Source organism: Nannospalax galili, unplaced genomic scaffold (assembly GCF_000622305.1).
Source record: "Nannospalax galili isolate Female #2095 unplaced genomic scaffold, S.galili_v1.0 scaffold829, whole genome shotgun sequence".
NCBI classification, from domain to species: Eukaryota; Metazoa; Chordata; class Mammalia; order Rodentia; family Spalacidae; genus Nannospalax; species Nannospalax galili.
The window spans coordinates 4215784-4238072 of NW_008360329.1; the positions used below are offsets into that span (position 1 = coordinate 4215784).

At 41.4% G+C, this 22289-nt stretch overlaps 1 protein-coding gene across 5 annotated transcripts in view; it reads right to left on the reverse strand.

The window, feature by feature from the left end:
* Pag1 (phosphoprotein membrane anchor with glycosphingolipid microdomains 1) overlaps positions 1 to 22289 on the reverse strand; it is a 153255-nt gene that overhangs the window by 83878 nt on the left and 47088 nt on the right. For 2 of the 5 annotated variants that reach the window (XM_029560164.1, XM_029560165.1), the window contains exon 2: positions 8892 to 8959. The exons of the other annotated variants lie outside the window; for them this stretch is intronic. The gene's annotated coding sequence lies outside the window, so the exon portion shown is untranslated. The remainder of the gene's footprint in view (positions 1 to 8891; positions 8960 to 22289) is intronic. 5 annotated transcript variants of the gene reach the window in all.

Here is a 22289-nt window from a genome sequence, read left to right on the forward strand (position 1 = left end):
ATTCAGCTGTAAACAAATACACGGCAGCATACCTTTGTGCTTCTGGGCATGAGGTGAGCAATGGCAAATGAAATATGAATCTACTTAAAGTCTATAAGTTTCTTGGCTGTTCCGTTATATTTTTTATTATTCATAGATTTTTTTTCCCTTATAGGAACTATTAGAACTTTTACTATTTTCACTGCTGGCTAATTCCTGATAGCTAAAGCCATCATAGACAGGACTGACTTTGTCTTTATCAGGAATTCTCAGAAGCATATTGACATCATTGTCAAGTTTCACCATGGCTGGCTTCATGACTCAAATGAAAATCTATTTTAGAGAATATTAAGCAAGTACTGGAGCTTCATGTTTGGCAATGTACTATGTCAAAGAACATTTTAGGTATTTCTCTGAAATTGAGTAAGAGAGAAGAGGAAGATGAGAACAATGAAAATAAGATATCTACATAAAGGAACAATCCAGAATTGTCCTTCCCTCTTCCTAGAGTAATGGCTAATCTCAATTGTCAACTCGGTGCGAATTAGAATCACCAGAAGGAACAAACCTCTGGGCCTGCCTGTGAGGGAGATTCTAGATTAGGTTAACTGAAGTAGGAAGATCTACTCTAAATGCTGGTGGCACTATGCCATGGGTTGCAGTCCTGGACTGTATAAAAAGCAGAAGCTAGCTGAGCATCATTTTTCATCTTTTTCTGCTTCCTGACTGTGAATGCAGTGACACTGGTTTCCTCATGTTCCTGTTGCCATGTGTGGTGGTCTGGGTGGAACTGTCCCCCACAGGCTCCAAGTATTTGTCCTCAGTTGGTGGCACTGTTTTAGGAGGGTTAGGAGGAATAACCTTGCTGGAAGAAGTATGTCACTTGGGCTTTAAGAGTTCATAGGCTTGCCTCACTGTAAGTTTGTGGTCTCTCTTTCCTGGCCCTACTTGAAGTTGTGAGCACTGAACTTTCTGTTCTAGCTGTCTCTTGCCATGCCTTCCCCACCATGATAGACTCTTTACTCTGAAACTGTAAGCTCAATCAACTTTTCCTTCTGTAAGTTGCCTTGGTCATGGTTTACCACAGTGACAGAAAAGTAACTATTACATCATGACTTCCTTATCATAACGGACTGTAACCTCAGCCTGTAAGCCAAAATAAACCCTTCTCTCCTTAAGTTGCTTCTGTCAGGTATTTCGTCACAATAATGAGGAAGGTAATTAATATACAGGAAGATGTGGAATTGTGAAATACAGAACAAACACCCCACTGTGTTTTCTTCTGCTCTAGTTGGCTCAGATAGGACACAACAGCCAGGTGCTTCTCTCTTGGCACAACACTAGTGAGGGGTTCTAGGACAGCTCTCTCCCAAGGGGGCAGGATCATTAGAACATGTCTATGTCATGAAAAGAGAATATGGAAAGCAGCTGGAGCTGCCTCTGGTGGGCGAAATTGCTGGAAGAACAACACCTTTTCTACTCTTGCTCACCAGACCCACATGCTTACGAGCTCCTGGCTCACAGCAGAAGCCTCCATGAGCACCCCTGATGGAGCTCAAGATACCAAGAACCAATAGGGAAAGTCTTTCGCCACTAATAGGAAGGAACTTTTAAAAGATGTATTGGGAACATCAGTCTGCGGAAAATGGTGAAGGGGGCTAGCTGGGTGCAAGAGAGAGATAGGACTAGGAAGAGAAAGTGAACACAGAGGAGGGAGTGAGGGATGAGACCTTCATAACAACTACCTGGATTGGAAAAGTCTTCCCTTGGCTGTTCATGATCTGGCTAGAGTTCTAGTCACTTATCTGTCTATATAATATGCCATTCTCCTAAGACACAACTCCTTAGGATGAAAACTCTCCAAGTTTGGTCAGAGAGAGGCTGGGAAGACTCACAGGAGAGAGGGCCATATACATAAAAACCAGTATTTATGAGGTTCCCGTGCATATGGAGTCTGGTGAGCATTGCTCACCCCACCTGTGTATTGGCTGCCTAAGAGCCCTCAGGCACCAGAGGCCATCAGAATAACTTCTTCTTTGCCTGCTGAGGTGAATGAGGCACACATAGAGAAGGAAGGGCCCTCTTACAATTGAGTGACACATCAGAAGAAGTCCTAGAAGCCATGCTTGATCTCAGAAGTAGAGAGTGCAGCATTATAACATGTAATTTGGATATGGTGGCTCTCTTGCTGTGCATCTGTCATTACACTAGTGCCAGGGCTGATGTAGGGGAGTGAAGAAGGCCTGAGGAGTGAAGGGGTCCTCTACAGGAATCATGCACAGGGCAGAGGAAAATGACTTCCTAATTCACTCTCTAGAGAAGTGTATAATTAACCTAAAAAGACAAGAGATGGGCAGTATTAAATAATATAAGGTAGATTGTATTGAGAATAAGACTTAGCTAAAGCTGTGTAGGAAACAACAAATAGTCCTTACCACAACAGTGAGATTCCTAACAGCTTCCCATTTCTTTTTCATACAGGTCCCCTGGAGTGCCTCCCCTGGCAACTTGCCTCCCCACCAAGGCAGACACATCAGGCTCAGACCTCCAAAAATCAGCTCTGAGAGCCTTCTCATTATTTGTCAAGTAAGATGTCTATTCACTGCAACGAATAGCAGTGTTCTTGGAGCTTAATGTGGACAACTCTAGCACACTCGCCAGCTATCTGGTTATCTCAGTGCCCAGGGCTAAGGCACAGGAAAACCAATGTGACACACAGCGAACAGCTACTGTCATGACTGGTGTTTAAACCCTCTCCCCTCTGGTTCCTAGACCTTCCTCTGAAGAGGCTCCTTATTACTACGAGTGGAGAGGAAAGAGGTGAGTGTCAAAAGAACAGTACCTCAGACTTTACCTAAACCTCAGGGAAGGGACTGAAGCCTCTTGGAGCTCCAGGCCTCATAGAATATCTGGCTGTTCTTGGGACAGGTACTGAAGATCCCAGTCTCCAGACTCATGCTGTGTCCTCCTGGTTGCAGTTTCTAGGGGAACTGGGGATGCAGGTAGCTGAGCTAAGCATGGAAATCTTTTTTAAAAATAGAAAGTCACAGATTTTTAAATTTGAAAGAAACCTTGTTCATGAGGGAATAATTCTCATTTATCTACCTCTTTGCTCTCATTCCTCTTTAAAAATAATTGACAAGTTACTTAAAAAATCCATTTATTTATATTTTATGTGTATGAATGTTTTGCCTGCATGTACACAAGTGCACCCATACATGCAATGTCCGTGGAGGCCAAAAGAGGGCATTGGATCTCCTGGAACTGGAGTTATAGATGGTTGTTAGCCACCATGTGGGTTCTGGGAACAAACCTGGGTCCTCTGCAAGGGCAGCCAGTGCTCTTAACTGCTGAGCCATTGCTTTGGCCCCTTATAAGTTACTTTTAAGTGGAAAAGATGTATGAAGATTATGGAAAATAGGTTGTATTTGCCAATTTCACATACTATCATGTACTTGTCTTTAAATGAGCAATCAAAACAACAATATGACCTTAATCCCAGAGAAGTTCAGGAACATGCCTTATGCTACACAGGGTCAGAAGCAGATAACAAAGCCAGTGTCTAGGACATCCGACTCACCTAGCTTTACTATGCTAAGATTAGAGAGCGAATAGAAAACTAGATGCTTAAAAGTCTACATCATGGTTTTCTAGTCATTAGATGTATTTTTAAGCCACTAGAAAAAAAATCAGTTCAGGTAGAGGGAAAAATCTGGTACACATTTTCTTCAATAAATTAAATAGCAAAATCTCACTTGGTAAGTACTTTTTAAGGTATAGCTATACCTAACACTACATATTTATCAGCAAAAGGCAGCAACTTTTATAATCACACAGGATTTATATGATCTAGCCACACAAGAACTGCTATATATTATAAAAAACAATTCAATACATGGAAGTATTCCAAAATGCACGCACTTGTGTTGATTGTCTCCTGGACAGCAAAGCCCATCTCTGGAGCTCCCTGCACTGCCAGACAACTTAGAGGAAACAGGTGACAGGGCCTTTGCAAGTGAGCTGACAGATTCAGTGTCAATAAGAGATCATGGCTGGTGCTTTGCTTCTATCCAACTTGTGGTTCCAAGAACCAGTTGTGCATCTGGCAGATTCAGGGTCTGATTTTAGTCCCATTACACTGGAATCTATTTGCAAAGTAGCTCAGAAAACAGAGGAGTGGAAGTTAACCCCATGCTGCACTTTTCTTTTACATTTGGAACTGCAGTTGTACACGTCTCCAGACTTACAAGGTTGTACTCTGGCATTAGCTCACTGATTTCTGAGTCTTACAAAAGCTCTTCTTATTGAGCCCGCACCACAGATTTACACTGCTGTAACTCCTGTCAGACATCGTCTCAGCTTTATGAATAAATAAAAGTATGCTCTGGGGAAACATTGATTTAAGAAGAAAAATCAATACTCATCTAGAATGCGACAGACCTGAGCTCCTTGCGTGTATCTTCAGGCGCAATATAGCTCTAAGTGTGAAGCTGTCCTTGCTTCCTAATAAGAGTGACAGCATGAATCGGACAGCAAATTGCAATCTGCTGCCCTCAGAATACCATCATTCTTCTTTTTTCTTTAAATGTAGTTGATGCTTCAGAAGGGGAAAGGTAAGGGAAAAGGGGGATGGATAAAACCACCGAGGCAAAACTTGTATTACTATGAATCACCTTGTGTGTATCTGAGGGATCACTGTGAAATTCTCCTGTGTTTGTGAATGCTTTTTACCATGAGATTTTTAAAAAGTATTAGAAACTCTGTAAGGCTCATGTCCACCGCATTGGTAATAATGGTACTCTCTGGGTAATGGACTCACCAAGAGACTTTTTCTTCAAAATTTTCCAACTATCTGCAGTGAATAGGCATATTGTTCTTATAATTTAGAATATAATAAGTATAGGGGAAGAGAGCCAAAAATAAAAGATTAATGAGATTGATTGCAAAGTATTTTGTTGACTGCTGGCCCAGAGATAGTCAAGATTTACTTATTTACTTTCTGGGCCAATCCTTTCTTGCTGCTCTTGGATGCTTATCAGGGCACAAACAGGTTGTTATTAAAATTGATTGCTTTTAAAAGTAAAGCTAACAGCTTACACTGAAATTAACCTCATGGTTGTGAACCAAAGACCAAACTTGAGACAAAAGCTGCCATCATTTCCCCAGCTCTGCCATCACCTCCCAACCAAAGCACATTTTCACAGTGGAAGCAGTCAGTTGTTAGAAGTTCTGATGTACCCTGCAGTAACCTTTGACTACAAAGGCACTCCAGAAAGCCTGGACTCTTGCCTACAATTAGTCTGAATTAAAAATGAATCCTATTATTTCCCCCTAGCTCATCAAAGATGTGGTTTATTACTGTGTTAACTGTGCCCTCTCATGAAACAGTGCTGCTTTGGATCGCGAGCCCATGCCTCCCTGGACAATACTAATTCTGTCTTCTCAGTGTTCAGGTGACATGAAAGAGCAACCTTGGACATGTGAAACACAATTTCAAAGCATATGCATGTTAGAAACCTGATAATGGGTTGTGGGCAATTTTAAATGTTGATCTCAAATTAAAACATCACAAAAGTGGCTAACATCATCAACAGAGCTGGTGAAGACACTGGCTGACTCTGCTTCCCAGATGGAATGGTACCCAATTCCAAGTTCAGAAAGGATGCAGCCATTACTTGAGCATTGATACCAGCAGAAGTGTGAAGAAACTTTAGAGAGGTTTGGGTGGTGCTTCCTCAACAAATGGATACTGAAGTCAAGAATAGAAAGCAAAGCACTATTGTTAAGTAAAAAACAAAATGCTTATGTGTAGGCATAGAAAAAGCACAGCTTGAGATCAATTTCTTTTCACAAATACTCTTTCTTTATTATGGTGTCAGATATTTTAATTTGAAGACATTAGAATGTGCCAGGCAGTTATTGGATGGTGAAGGTACAAGGTAAGATTAGAACCTTCCTTTTAAGTTCAGCATCTATAGAAAAAAAGGATATATATGTATAATTGAAACAGAATGTTATGAGAGATACAACTGAGGAATTGTAAGGAGCCCCACTATACCAGGAGGATCAGGAAGAGCTTCTTGTGGAGACAGAAATTGAGAAGGGTCTTGAAGGACTAGAATTAAGAAAGGGGCCAGAGCATTCTCAGAAGTAAAAACTATGCATAAAAAAGGGCATACAAAGAGGCCTGGTGTAGTGGAACACCCCAAGAAATAACTCCCAAAAAAGTAGGGGAAGGTACACTGGAGAAACACCCAGAGCTGGGTCACAGGGGTGATGTAAAGATGTCTGGGTTGCTTACAAAAGCACAGAAGTCACTGTGTGGGAAATCATGAGCGGGTTCGCAATGGGGAAGAGTGTTGGAAGAGAGCAACAGTAGTCAACTTCAGGCCTGACCTGTGCAGAGGTGATGAGGACCAGTGCCAAACCACTGATGGGTGAAGGTAGAGGAGAGGAAGGTCAAAGATACTAATGCAATGAACATTAGTGACAACAAACATGTGACCTCACTAAGTGCCAAGTCCTTGCTCCTGAAACTTTTGCATATTACCTCCAGTCCAGAATCTGGTGTGGATGAAGAAGAGGCAACATCAGAGAAGAAATTTCTAGCTTGAGTAAATGCGTCCACATGGGATGCCATTAATTGAAGTATTGATTCCAGGCAGAGCAATCAGTTGCAAGCAGAGGAGGAGGGAGTGAGGAGGGGAAAGACAATTTCACTGTATCCCTAGTAATTTGGAGAGCTACTTGGGACACATAAATAAGGATTAACAGATCACTAGGGACAGGAATTTAGTACAGTAGAGAGCAAACTGCAAATTCACACAAATTTTCAAAGAATGAGAAAAATATCTCAAGAGTAAAAGCCTAACAGTCTAACAGTCAGCTATGTACACAAAAGGAACAGAGTGCTTGATAAACACTGAGGAGCCTGTGAATATACTACAGAGGCATCTGATGCCTATTCCAAAATGCATAGATTCCTCAGTTAAATCTTAATGATCCCCTTGACTAGAAAATGTTCTGCTCTTTAGGCTACCACTAAAATGTGCAAGGCTAACTGCTCTCCTGGAAACAGAATGCATTAGAGAAACAATGTTTAATCCCTGAATTGCGATTCTTGTCAAATGTTGGGAGATCAGTGGAAGGCTTTTGTGGAGTATGGATGATCAAAGATCTTAATGCACTAATTCTTTAGCCTCAGTTAACTAATAAAAGGCAGGCTATTTTCCAGGATCTGCAGTTATGTTTGGAAGGACCCAAGCCTGATTGGGGAAATGAAAGTGACCCTGAAATAGCTCCCAGCTGATCTAAGAGCAAAGAGTTAACTCTGAATTTCTCAACAAGTGAGAGGAAAGATTTAATTAAAAGACAGTGGCCTATTTTACCAGCTTCACTCTATGAAGAGATTGGAAAAATACAGACCAGATGGACCCCTTCGTCTGTGAACGCAGAGGAACTGGATAATGGTATGGAATGGATACAGGTCAGACAGGCCAGGGCACTTGAGATTTCTAAATCTTTTAAATGGGACAGACTTGACACTTCAAAATTCAAGATTTATTTAAAGGCGTGATAATCTTGTAGTAATCTAATTGCTAAAGTCAAATATAGAATGTCTTTGTGTTAACTTGTCATTTGCTCAGGCTCAATGATTTAATTCTGGATTTGATTCTGTTAACAGCCTGGTATATGTCATTAAGGAATTTCTGATATACCTGCAATCAGCACTAATAATGATGACAGTAAATGCAGCCTTCTATTTTTGATAATGGAGATGGGTGGGGAATGCCGTGCATTCTATTCATCTTTCCACCAGGCTCAAAAGGCTGTGTGTTGGTCAGCATTCTGTTCTCAAAGACTGAGGGGGAGAATAGGACTTGCTAAGCTTCACAGAGGTCTGGAAAATCAGAGCCTGGTTAAGCCTGTCATTGACCAGAGAGAAGTATCATGTGCTTACTGGTGTCTTGGTCTCTACTGTGGTTTGGGTGGGAAATATTCCTTGAAGGCTCATGTGCTGAGAGCTTGGTCAACAGCTGGTGGAGCTTTGGAGAGGTGACTGAATTACAAGGGCTCAAATTCCACCAATGGATTAACCCAGTGATGATTTCATGTTGAATGGGCTATTGGGAGGTGGGTATAAGTAAAGGAAGTATGCTACTGGGGGCGTGCCTCTGAAGGTATACCTAGTCCCTACACTCTTCTTTTCTACCTCTGCTTCTTGACTGCCAGAAGGTTGCAGCCTTGCTGCCCCCAACTCCTTTGGTCAAAATATTTTGCCTCACTTTGGGCCCTAAAACAATGTAGCTGGCTGATTCTGCACTGAAAACTAAAACTATGAGCCAAAACAAATCCTCCTCTCTTTAAACTCTCTCAGCTGTGTTACAGCAACACAAAACTGACTAGCAGTTTCTGTGGCAGAGCACTCACCGTGTTACGTTCAAAATGGGATGAGCTCATGCCTTGAAGCTGTGTTTCTACAGACCCACAACTCAAGGTCCCTAAGTAAACAACTGACATCTATATGCAAAGTTAGGCTAGAAGCAAACTTAAATAATAAACAATAAAGCAATGGTAGAGAGGGCAACATGAAGTAAGCTTGGGGCTGGAGAGATAGCTCTGTGGTTAAGAGTACTGGCTGTTCTTGCAGAGGACTTGGGTTCAATTCCCAACATCCACACGGCAGCTAACAACTGTCCATAACTCCAGTTCCAGGAGCTCCAATGCCCTCTTCTGACCTCTATGTGTACTGCATAACATGGGTATACCTACCTATATGCAAGCAATACTCCTAAAATAAGAATAATAAATAAGATATTTTAAAAAACAGTGAGCTCACACATCGAGGAGCTTCCTGGGTCAGATTCCCTGAGGGTCAATATTAGAGAGAATAATGTAGGTAAATAAATTACCTTGAAAGTACCTTTTCCCAGCTCCAAAGCTGTGCCCCACTGCTTATATCAGAAAGGGACTCTATGTTCTAGAAAGGAACCACAAAGGAAAATGTTTCAAAATTCTGTACAAGACCATAACTGTAAAAAGTAAGAATAAAATTATTATTATTCTATTTATTTAAGTATTATGCAGCAAAGAAAGCAACTGAGAAATAACTGTTTAAACTTTAGTATTTTAATACTATAGAAAAGAACATTAAAAGGTAAAAATGAAAATTTGCTCTTAAAATACTCATAGACCTCTATATAGTATCTTAAACATGTGGCTCAAATACATATAGTCATTAATTATGTCTATGATTTTTTTTGAGACAGGGTCTCCCTGTGGCCCTGACTGGCCTAGAACTCACTCTGTAGATCAGGCTGGCCTTGATCTCAGAGAGCTGCCTGCCTCGACCTCCCAAGGGTTGGGACTAAACATGTGAGCCACCCTGCCCAGCTACCATCCTTTGTTTGTATTCATTGCCACCTTTCACCTGTTTTCACAGATCCCTATAGTAAGCTTGAGTTATCACTGCCATAACCAGAGACCTCAGAGGTGACTGTGAGATGGGCAAGGTATCACGGACTCAAACAAAAACATCTGTGTATCTCAAGAGATGACAGCCTTATCAGAAAAAAGAAGAGGCAGTGAAAGAGCACAGCACCAGGTAGAAACTGTTAGCATGGATCTGGTCATGGCATTTTATGCTTTCATCTTGAAAGACACTGTATTTTAACATGGTTCCTTATGCTTAAAAATAAATTTTTATCACTTATAAAGATCCCTCTCTGCAAGGGGAGGTGTGATTCAAATTTGAGAAATTCAATCTCTAATATAAAATTCAGCTTTTATAGGATGATGGTACTTAAGCAGACATTCTTAAAATATGCTGCATGGAAATGAAAAGTGTGGATACTGGGGGAAAGACACAAGGGTGAACTGAGCTGTTCTGGAAGACACAGCCGCTAAGGCAGAGCAGTGCCACTCGTCATACTTTCAATTTATTTGTTTTGGTAAGCCTTAAAAGGGAAAGAAGAAACTGTTCCTTAGAAAGAAATAAATCAATAAAGTAATAAAGGCGTGAGGAGCTGCCTTCGTCCGATTCCCTGAGGGTCAGCAAGACAAGGGCTTCCAACCCTGTCCTACCCGAAATCCCTGCTCATGTGGGCTAAGAGCCCTAGAATGCCAAGAGAAAAGTACAGTAGATGGTGAGAGAAAGTTACACAGCAGCAGAGGCAAGAGATTGCTACATCATATTTGCCTGGCTGGCTTGCAGCAATGCAAGGCCATGGGAACTCCTCTCAGCCATCTGCAAGGAAATTTCCAACCTGAACTACTCTGGGTCACAGCTCAGTGACACTGAGGGTTCTGGAAGGTTTCCATACCAGCCAGAAAACCTATCATTAAAAAAGCTGGAAGGGAAATCTCAAGTCCCAAACATTGCATCAGAAGTAAGTACTTGGGAATGCTGCCCATTCAAAAATGGAGAAGTGCTCTGGGAGCTCTCTCCAGCAGACCTGATACACAAAGCCCAGTCTGGCACAGACCTAGAAGGGCAGACCCTCCACCACTTCCCAGTCCCAGGAGCCCTCTGTAGCTGGCCCACCCACCACACTGGCAGAGACTAGCCTCCCCTTCTCCCCAATTTTAACCTACCTCATCCTCCTCCATCTCCTCCAAACCACCTAGCCCACTGCCCATTCCCAGGCTCTGGCCCAGTGGGCTAAAAACACACAGTGGAAGACACAAACTTTGCACCACATGCCCAGGTCTCATCAGAAATATAAACACCAAACACAGGTGCACACAATTTCATAAAACAAACACTACTAGATGTAAAGTTACAAATTAATCCCAATACAGCAATTATGTGGGAATTCAATACCTCACTCTCACCAATAGATAGGTCATCCAGCAAAAAATAAAGAGAAACAGTGGAGTTAAATGAAGTCATAAATCAAATGGACCCAAACAGCTACAGAATGTGCTGCCCAAACACTGAAGAATATACATTCTTCTCAGCAGGCTGTGGAACTTTTTCTAAAACAGATCACATTCTAGGACACAAAGCAAGCCTTAACAAATATAGGAATATTGAAATAACTTCCTGTATTCTATTTGACCACAATGGAATAAAGCTAGATATTTACAGCCAGAGAAACTACAGAAAATACACAAACTCATGGAGACTAAACAGCAGTACTGAGTGATGACTGGGTCACTGAGGAAATCAAGAAGGAAGTAAAAAGTCATAGAATTGAATATGAAATGAATTCCAAAATCTATAGGCTACAATGGAAGCAGTCCTAAGAGAAAAGTCTGCAGCACTAACTGCCTCCATCACAAAATTTGAGGTCTCGAATAACATGATGAGGCACCTTAGGCTTCAGAAAAACAAGAACAAACCAAACCCAAAGCAGCAGATGGGAAGGAATAATTAAGATCAGGTAGAAATTAATGAAATAGAAACAAACAAAAACAATATAAAGAACAAATGAAATGAAAAGTTGGGTGTTTAAAAAGATAAACAAGACTGACAAGCCCTTAGTTAAATTAACTAAAAGAGAGAGAACACCCAAATTAATAAAATTAGAGATGAAGAGGGAGATATTACAACAGGTACCAAATAAAATTCAGAGACAACAAGAATGTGCTATAAAAATGTATATGCCAATAAATTAGAAAATCTAAAATAAATGGATATTCTAGATACATATGAACCACCAAAAATAAACAAAGATGAAAAAATTTAAGCAGATCTAAAACCAACAATGAGATTCAAGCAGTAATGTCTTGTGACTGGAAAAAAAAAAAAAAAGACCAGGAACATATAACAGACATTCATAGAAGAATTAGCACCATTACTATGCAGATTGTTGTGTAAGACAGAAAAGGAAAGAATTCTTCTGCTCCCTGTTTGGTTTCTGTTGCTGTGATAAACACCAAGACCAAAAGGAACTTGGAAGAGAAAAGCTGTTTATTTGGCTTACAGGTAACAGTCCATCATCAAGGGAAGAAGGCAAGTCAGGAACTCCAGGCAGGAACTTGAAGCAGAATGGATAGAGGAAAGCTGCTTGCTGGCTTGCTTCCCCTGCTTCTGCTCAGCTTCCTTTCTTATACAGCTCAGGCCCACCTGCCCAGGAGTTGCTCTGTTCACAGTGGGCCCAGCCCCTCCCCCAACATTTAGCAATCAAGAAAATGCTCCACAGATACGGCCATAGGTCAATCTGATGGAGATAGTTCCTCAACTGAGGCTTCCTTTTCCCAAGTTTATCAAGTTCACAACTATTGCTTCCAAACTCTTTAGGAAGCCGGTATTACTTGGATACTAAAAACCATACAAAGCATGACATGAGAGAAAATTCTAGACTGATCTCACTGATGAATATAGATACAAAAATTCTCAATAAAACTTTTGCAAACTGAATTCAACATCACATCAAAAAGATCATTCATCATGATCAAGTTGGCTTCATTCTAGACTACAGGGATGGTTCGGCATATGTATATCAATTGTAATCAATATGTAATCAACAATATGTATATCAATGTATATGTGTATCAATAAATGTAACTCATCACTCAGATGAACTCAAAGACAGAAATTACACAAATTATTAGATGTAGAAAAGACCTTTGACAAAACCCAACATTCCTTCATAATAAAAGTCATGGAAATTAATCCCAGAACTCAGGAGACAGAAGCAGGTGGATTTCTGTGAGTTCAAAGCCAGGCTGGTCTACATAGTGAGTTCTAGGTCAGCTGGGACTACAGGTAGAACCTATCTCAAAAAGACCCCCCCCCAAAAAAAAGTCATGGAGAGACTAGGGATGCAGGGTACATACATACTTCAACATAAACCTATAGCCAACATTATGTCAAGTACAAACTAGTATTGTCACTTTGGAAATCAGTCTGAAGTTTCCTCAGAGACTAAAAGCAGAACTGCCATATGGCCCAGTCATAACACACCTGGACATATACCCAAAGGAATTTATATCCGACTTGAGAGACGCATGTTCATTGCAGTTCTATTCACAAAGGCAAGGAAATGGAATCAGCCTAGATGCCTATCAACTGGTGAATGCACGATGAAAATGTGGTACATATACACAATATAATTAATTCAGTTATAAAGAAAAATTAAATGATGACATTCACAGGTAAATAGATGGGATTGAAAAAAATTATACTGAGCAAGGTAACTAAGGCCTGGAAAGACAAGTACTGCATGTTCTTTGTCATATGTGGAGCCTAGCCTTGATTCTTTAGCTTTGTATGTTTAACTTGGAGTACCTCCAGAAACCAAGAGACTAGAAATAGGACAGTGGTAGTAGGGTCATCTTAAGGAAAGAGTAGCACAGAGGTAAAATGAATGTGGAGAGAGAGAGAGAGATACTGGGGACAGAATCATGGAGGGGATAGGAGTGGAAGAGATGAGGGGACAGGAGAGGTAGGTTAACCAAAATGAAGGTGTATGAAAAAGCTACATGGAAAACTACTATCTTATAAACCAATTAAAGAAAAACATAAAAGAGAGTTTGAAGGCACATACCCCCAAAACTAGATAATTAATTTAACTGGTCCTAAACACAATGGGTCACTAAACAAAAACTCCAGTGATGTGGGATACTTCCATAGGGGTTGTTGGTCAAGGAGGTCCCAAAAGCCCCCAAAACAATACAAGCTCTTGTCATTACTCATTTGTACACCAGAACTAGTGGATAAGCCCCTATGGCTGAAGACACCATACACTTCATATGCAATACATAGAGAAATTGAGCTATGACTGTATTGGAAGCTTTGTCCTTGCTGGCTAACTTTTATAGTGTTAGATGGTGCTATGCAAGTTGCTGGGGGAGTAAAGGCATGAACATTCTGACCCACCTGTGAACTCTATGAACTACAATACTAATCTGCAAGATGTGCCCACTAATACAATGATGGGATGATTGTTATGGGGATAACCAATCACTCTCTGATTGTATCCGAGGCCTGCTCCACAAAAGGGAACTCATGCTTGGTACTGTAAACCCAGACACAAAAACCCATGACTAAGGAGGTCTTAGGCCTTAGGGAGAATCTACTACTGCTGTTTAGCTAATTGACATAGCATTAAAACACCTTCTAAATATCTATGTTTATACCCACAAAGGTTACTCTGAGCCCTAATCAGGGAAGCCTCTCTTTACAGTGAATGGAAGTGAAAGCAGAGACTCACAGCTGCACAAAATGCTGAGAATAAGTGACACCTGAGGGTTCAGCCCTCAACAAGACATTTATGCTACCCCTTTAACACTCAGCAATCATCATGGAAGAGGGGGAGGATGAATGCAGAGCTGGAAGACAGAGAGAACGGCTGCAAAATGCCATCTTCTAAGCATGACACAGCCATGGTGATTATGAACTCACAGCCACTGGGGCTACACAATACGAGACAGCCCAATATACAACTATGGATCAGGGAGGGCTACAAATGGGGCCCTACTACTTACTGCTGAACTATTAGCAACTAATAGATTCTGGGAGACGGGGAGAGTATCCAGTTCTGCATCCACTGGTGAACCCACTAGGCTCTAATAGATACTTCCAAATCTATGGTCACGCAGACAGCACAGGTTAAACTCAGTGGTATACAAAATAAACAAAACCTAATGAATATAGAAGAGTTTTGTAGGGAAGAAGTAGGGCTAGCCAGGGCAGGAGGGAGGTACAAGAAGGTGGAGGGGAGCACGATCAGAACACATTACATACACGATGAAATTGTTCAAGTACAAATTTATTAAAAACTAGAGGAGTAACAGTGGTGAAATGCTTTTGGTGTAATTGAAAGCCCTGTTCAACATGTTGAATAAGCACTCCCTGGTAAACCTTCAAACTGTGGCCAAGGCACATGCAAAGACAAAGGCAATGAGGCCTGGTTTAGGAGACCATGTTCCAAATAAATACAGAATTGCACTTAATGCCGTAGCCTGTGAACACAATGCAGAAAGAGCCCTTCCCCTTAGATGGATCATTTTCTTTCCTGCACAGCTCATGCAGTAAAACTCAAGCTCCCTGCCTGACATGGCAGTGATCCTGTCATGGCACCTCCCACCTGTGATCTCGTATCATCTTCACCTCCATCCTAAGTTCTCCAAGCCTCTGTCATATTATTTTTGTTTTTACAAACCAGTTAACATGGTGTGCAGATGTGCTCACTTGTGTATGAACATGTGGAAGCCAGAGGTTGACACTGGGTGTCTTTATCACCTACCACTTACTTTTTGAGAAAGGGTCTCTCATTGAACCTGGAGCTTCCTGATTCAGCTAGACTGTCTAGGTAACAACATGCTGGGATCCTCTTGCCTCTGCTCCCCAGGGCCATGGTTATAGATATGTATCATTGTACCTAGATTTTACATGAGTGTTTGGGATCTAAACTTCAGGTCCTTATGTTTGCATGGCAGGCATTTTTACCCACTGATTCATCTACCCAGTCCCCACTTGTTTTTTATAAAGAAGCTAAATAACTAATATAGAAATGAATACCTTATAAAGTACTTCTCTTTAAGCTGAAAACTAAGTGTGCTTATAAAGACAGGTAGTTCTTGGTAGCTAGCAATTGGATATTACAACTTATTATAATCTCTTAACCCACTTAAGTCTATGGTCTGCCACGTTCTTCTCAACAATCTTTCTTCATTTGGAGTCCAATGAAGGAATAAACTATATATACCAGTGTAAAATTTATACTCAAACAGAAATTTTCAATTTCTGTCCTGCTGGCACTGATGCTAGAGGACTTTTTGTTCTGAGAGGACTAGCAACTTCTGCCCAATTTGTGACAATCAAAAATATTTCCAGTCTTTGGTGGAACAATATTCTTGGACTTTAAGGACTATACTAATCTGTTCAAAGGGACTTAAAGGACAGTTTTTGCTCCCTGCCCTCCAAGGTCAACTAAGTTTCAGGGACCTATGGAGCATATCTCGAAATGTCCTGTAACTATGGTGAGTCACCTGTCCTCTTGTCAGGGAGGCCATGGAGACCCTACCAGATGGACTTGAACCAGTGTCCAGACTACAAAGAGGAGGGTCAATACAGAGGAAACATTTCCTCCATGCTTCCAAGTAAAGCCAGCTATGGTCAAGCAGAACCTTTGACTGATCTTCACATAGGCAGAACTGGTAAAAGAAAGGAGCCAGGGGCTCCTCCCAAGCCTATGTGACCCCTGCGGAACAGATCCTCAAATGACCTTTAGAGTAAAAATAAACTGGTTTATTTGGGCCAACTGTATGGTCTTAAACACCCAAAAGGAAAGTATAACCAAAGAAGTGATCAGTATATTTCTGTTCAAGGGATTACACTTCCCAGACATTAGACTTAAGTCCATATAAAATGTTATTTAGACAATTATTTCTCATTGATGATTTTGTTTCTAAGAAGAAAGTGCTTCTCAGATGTAAGACTTCAAACCTTGGTCTGCAATACTGTAGTGCCCACCTGTCCTAAAATGATGGCTAAATTTGTTTTCTCCCCCTATCTAGAAGCCTTTGAGAGGGTACTGATACTGATTCTAGCTACTTCAACAGCTATCAGAGTGCCTGAAAACAAATCCTGAGTCCATCACTCTCGAGTCCAGCCTGGCAGACAAAAGAAAAATGAGGAGAAATCCAATGGAGGGATGCTTTTGGAAGCTCTCATCAAGAAATTCCAATGGACTCTCATATGGACATTTGAAATTTGCCCTGTTCTGACTTTTTTCTGGTTCTTGTAATACTAACTACTCTTGCCTTTACTTCTCCTTCACATCTCCTAGGCACCAGTCAAGGACTTTCTTTTCTCAGTACAGTTAAGAGTTATGCAATTTGGGAGTCTTTTAGGTAGACCCACTGAAGGGGTAACCCAATTGCCCCACTCTGTGTCCCTGTTCAGCATGGAAGAAGCCAGAGTGGTGTGTGTCCCAATTCCCTATCGGCAATTTGGGTAACCCCTTCAGAGGATGGTGTGATAAGAAGAGGAGGTAGTAACTGGCTAAGCAGTTAGGGTAAAAAGACCCCAAAGAAAAGTAGCCAGTTTCTTGGCTAAAAGTCAAAATGTCCTTGGGCCTCTTAGCAACATACTCTCTTCCAAAGGCCAAAAATGTGGTGGGAGCTCTTATCTAATCCCCAAAAGACTTTAGGGTTACTTCTTCAGAGGGGGTAATGTTAGAGTAGCAAAAAGCCTCATTAAAAAAAAAAAAAAGAAAAAAGAAAGAATACACGAAGTTGTTCAGGAAAAGTGATAGGGAGATATGGGAGAAGCTGGAGGTGAGGGAGTGGGTATGGATTTGATCAAAACACCTTATTTTCATGTATGAAATTCTCAATAAATTATTTTAAAAGTTAAAAGAAAATATCTCCAGTCTTTGACAATGTTCCCCGTGAGGCAAAATCACCTTCAAGTTGAGAATTGCTAGTCTAAAATAAGTGCAGACTTAATCAAACACAACAATACTCCCATTCTAACATCCATTTTACATGGAAAGATGGCAATATGAAAGGAACCCTCAAAGAGGGCAGATAGAGAGGCGAGGAAGGAGCTGCAGATATCAAGCACTACTGTCATCAAGCACTATTGTATTCTTGGTCCCATGTGATGTGATCCATCTTATTTAAAACCTACAACATCCTGTTTCCTGCCAGATCAAAGCTTGCTTACTATCTTGAGATGTAATGAATAAGGCACAGTAAGATGCAACAAAGTGCAAAACTCTCCAGAGTAAACTAAAAACAAATAGTGCTACAACTTCTAATATATTTATTGGTTTTCCTCTCCACCTTCACTGGACTAAACACCTAACTTCATGTCATTGAGAATGGCTGGCAGACACATTATTTTTTATGTTTTTTTATTACTTTTATTATATGTGTATGAGTGTATTGTCTCCATGTATGTGAATGCACCTATGTCGTGCAAAGCCTGCAGAGGTCAGAAGAGGGCACTGGATCTCCTGGAACTGAACTTATAGATAGTTGTTAGCCACCCTGTGGGTGCTGGGAATTGAACCTAAGTCCTCTGCAAGAACAGGCAGTGCTCTTAACTGCAGAACCATCTCTCCAGCCTCAGAACACATTCTTAATGCAAGACCTTCCATTTTTGTGACTCAGGATATTTTGTTACCACCTTAAAGCCAGGCAATTGTTTTCATGATGGGAGGAGCACTGGGAGTCAGAGGCCAGGGCAAAATCTACTTTCCTAAAATTACAACAAGCTAGGCATATTGAGCCTGTGTAATCACTAAATGTTAACTAGTTGTAGCGCTTTGTTAGTGTCCCAAGAGAGGATAAAAAAATGCTCCCAAGTCCAGAACAACATTGCTAGATTAAATCCTGACTTAAACTAGTGAACTCCCTGAGTCCCTTTAATGAGATAAGGGACAGGAATTTTTGGGTGGAATTTGATGTTGGTCATTTTTCTTTCCGAATCTTCAGAGGGTCTGGTAGGCTCAATAGTTTCTATTAAATTCAGCATTTTTAGGTCCAAACAAGTCCCAAAGCAGGGACCTTCCTTAGCCCTACCTATTCACAAAGGACCAGAGGCGATTTTAAAATACATAGCTGCGAGTTTTCCTAATTGACCTTTTTTTCTGATTCTGTTGTAATCTAATCCCATCTCCCACTCTAATAAGTATTAAAATACCTTAAGCATCTCCATGTGGTAGCCACTATTGTAGCTGGGGCTTTAATACTGACCCAAACAGACATTTACTGCCCTCATAGAGCTTGGTAGTGGCCGGGAAGCCAAGCTCCCCACTTGTCAGAATAGCCACAATGTTCACTAAAGAAATCAAAGGGTTGCCAGGTATGGTGGCATGTGCCTTTAATCTCAGCATCTGGGAGGCAGAGGCAGGTGGATCTCTGTGAGTTCAAGGCCAGCCTGGTCTACATAGTGAGTTCAGGCCAGCTGGGGCTACAGGGAGACGGTCTCAAAAATAAGACCAAACCCCCCCACAAAACAAAACAAAACAAAAACCAACCAAACAAAAACAATCAAAAAAGAAATCAAAGGGTTAAGAGCTGCCAGGGGTGGATAGGATGCTAAGTGGGGGAGTTAGGACAGACTTAACTGAAAGAACATGGTTGAGAGATACCTGAAGGTGGTAGAGGAAGCAGGTCATGTGCTCATGGTAAGAGTGCCTCATATGGAGCCAGAACACATTCAGTACTTCTGTGGGAACATGCAGACATCTGACAGATGTAGAAGAGGCCAGGAAAGCAGTTCATTTCTAAGTCATGATGCAAAGTGGAAAATCAGAAGCCAGGCTATCAGCTGGTAAAAGGCTGGAGAAGGAAGTATTTGATATTTGAGAGTTCTATGAGTTACCTGACAGAAACAACTCAATGAAGGTTTCAGAGGGATTTCAGTTCATCATGGTGGGAAAGACATGGTGGAGAGGGTCATTCATGGTGGGAACATGAGGTGGAGTGGTTGTTCATACTGAGGGATCAGGAGGAAGCAGAGAGCTAAACCAGGACCAAGGTCTAAGCTAGAACCTTTGAAGGTCAACCCACAGTGTCCTATTTCTTCCTGCCAGGTCCAACCCCTTCATGACTCCACAACCTCCTAAAATAGTATCTCAACTGGTGAACAAGCTCCCAAAACATGAGTCTAGACAGTACTTGGATTGAATCTGTGACAAAGAGGCTAGCAGGCAGTAACGTGGGAGAGGGGAGGAAGTGAACTGACAAGGGAAAGAGGAGCAGAGGGGCCACTGAGCTAGCTGAGTATGAGATCCGCTACCACTATGCTGTAGGCTCCTTCTGCCCTTCCACCAGGGGATGTGAGGGCGTGGAGTAGGAGGGGGTTGGGTTTTGTAGGGTTAGAGTTTGGCCAGATGAGTATAAAAAGAAAAGTGAGAAAGAAGCAAAGACTTGAGGGTGAACTCGAAGGAGTGATTATGAGCCAGCATGCAATGTAAACAGAGTAAGCAGAAAAGGAAAACTAGATGGAGTGACAGACAGTGAGGCTGAGGAGGATCAACAGATGGGGATGATGAGTATGGAAGACATAAGTAGAGGGAACAGAAAGGTGGGAGGTGACAGTCAGAGAAAGGGATGTTTGGGGGGAAAGGGGTTTAAATGTTTCCTATTCAAAATATGGTTCTTGAGCTGGGCATGGTGGCATGTGCCTTTAGTCCCACTACTCAGGAGGCAGAGGCAGGTGAATGTCTACGAGATCAAGGCCAACCTGGTCTCCATAATGAGTTCTAGGCTAGCTGAGACTACAGGCAGACCCTGTCTCAAAAAACAAAACTGAAACCAAACAAAAATAAAAACAAAAGCGAACAAAATATAGTCGTAGAACCATCAGCCTTAGCAATGCCAGGAGCTTGTTAGAAATGCAGGTCCCAGACACAGAATTTCAATCTTCATTTTAATGATACCAGGTTCATGTACACAACAAATTTGGAGAAAAACCAGCAGGATTAACCACTGTTATACTGAAGCCAAGATGGCTGAATCCCCATCCACACAGAAGCAGCAATACCCTGTCTGATGGTGCATGTGAACAGGTTTGTGAAGTCAAGGCCTTCCCCAGGGCTCTTTCCCAGAGTTGGCTCTACTTTAAATAGTTCATTGGAGTTTCTTGAATTTCAACCAATTGTCTCAAGCCCTTAATCTGCAGGCCTTGTATCTTATAGGGTGTAGGCTTCAGCCTTCCCTTCCCTTCTCTGTCTGCAAAGAGCAGCCTGAGACCAAGTTCCAAATATCTACCTCCATTCTCATTTGCCTGTCAAGGGCAGCTGGATGTGCAGTGACCTCAACTTCTTCCTGCAAAACTCCATATGCCCATGGATTTAGTATGAGAAATTATTGTAAAATATATAATAGTGCCATTTGTGGCTTTTTAAATTTTAGCTTCCTGATTTGATAATTATTCATGGCTTTGTATCTTCTTTAGTATTTGCAGACTGCCTTCACATGTTACAGTTAATTTTATATATAAAAAAGGAAAACAACAGCTGCACGTGACATTACAGAATGAAAGATGAGGCCGATCTTAATTAACGGAGCTTTGTCTTCACAGCAGCTTTATTCCTCATAAACATTTTATTTATCTAGATGCAACCTCTTGTACAAAAGACTTGCACGTGAAGCAATAGAAAAATACCAAATGTATGGTCTCTCTTTTTTCTGAGACGAATGATTTCAGGAGCTGTCATGCCCACCTGCTTTCTTATGACTGCTGACAATGATCAGCCTGAGGCCTTGCTATTTTATGATGCACATTCCTCCCATCAGCATCTCACACAGTGCTCACAAGCACTCCATGGGATGCATGTTATCATTACTTTGCTTCTGCAGGTAGTGTAGCTAGATGCCAAGAAGGAGGAACTAAGGTAGCAAATGAGTAGTGAAGTCAAGTTTTAAACCCATGTATCAGATTCCACAGTGACTCCTCACATATGTGGCCATATGCTGAGGGCATGACATATGTGGTCTTCTTGCATTGCTGTATCCTTGAGCATGTATAGTCACCACTAAATATTATATGTGCTCACATGAATCAAGAAGGTATAAACAAAGGCTCTAATCTCACTACTAACAAATACTTTATTCAGAGACTGTAGATAACAGGTTTTCTTAAACCTGTGATAATTCTTTCAGTTCCTGCTGAGTTTGGATAAACCAATAAATGGAGCCATCTTAGTATCACTCTGCTAATCAGTGACATGGTTATAATGAACTGGCTTGTCACTGTGGGTACTTGAACACAGTCTCCAGCAGGTTGTTGGCCTGGCTCCCAGAATAGAAGCAGCTCTGCTGTTGGGAGAAAATTATGGCAATGGTTACTTCTCTGACCTCTTCCTCCACCAATGCAGCTGAGTCCTTACACTAATCAGCAGATGCCAAGTGTCGCAGAAGAAAAAGAACAAGACCGCAGTCTTCCTCTGCAAGTTAATGACCGTGAGGCTTTGGACACTGGTTTCATCCTCTCCATCACCAACTACCCTATGATTCATCCATAGCAACATCCAGCCCTCCCTATTCTGCTTCCCAGGGATAGTGTAAGGGTGACTGAGAGGTCAAAGCCTTGGGTAGGAAGCACTGAGAATAGTTTAATGAACCTGTGTAGACACACTCAGGATTGTGACACCAAGTCAAACCAAGGCATCTGCACATGGACCACATTAGGCTTGTAGAGATGAAAAAATATTTTTTTCAAAGTCAGTGAGGCCAGAACCAATCAATCAACAACAAAAGCAGCTTCAGAAATTGACCTTCCTATTCCCAGCTTCTATCCAGAAGAAATCTTGTTTTTATGTCAAAAATATAACTTAGTTTCCCAGGTTTTAACAGGAACAAAAGCTACATGAAAATAAGTATTCTAAGGCCCATCTAAATAC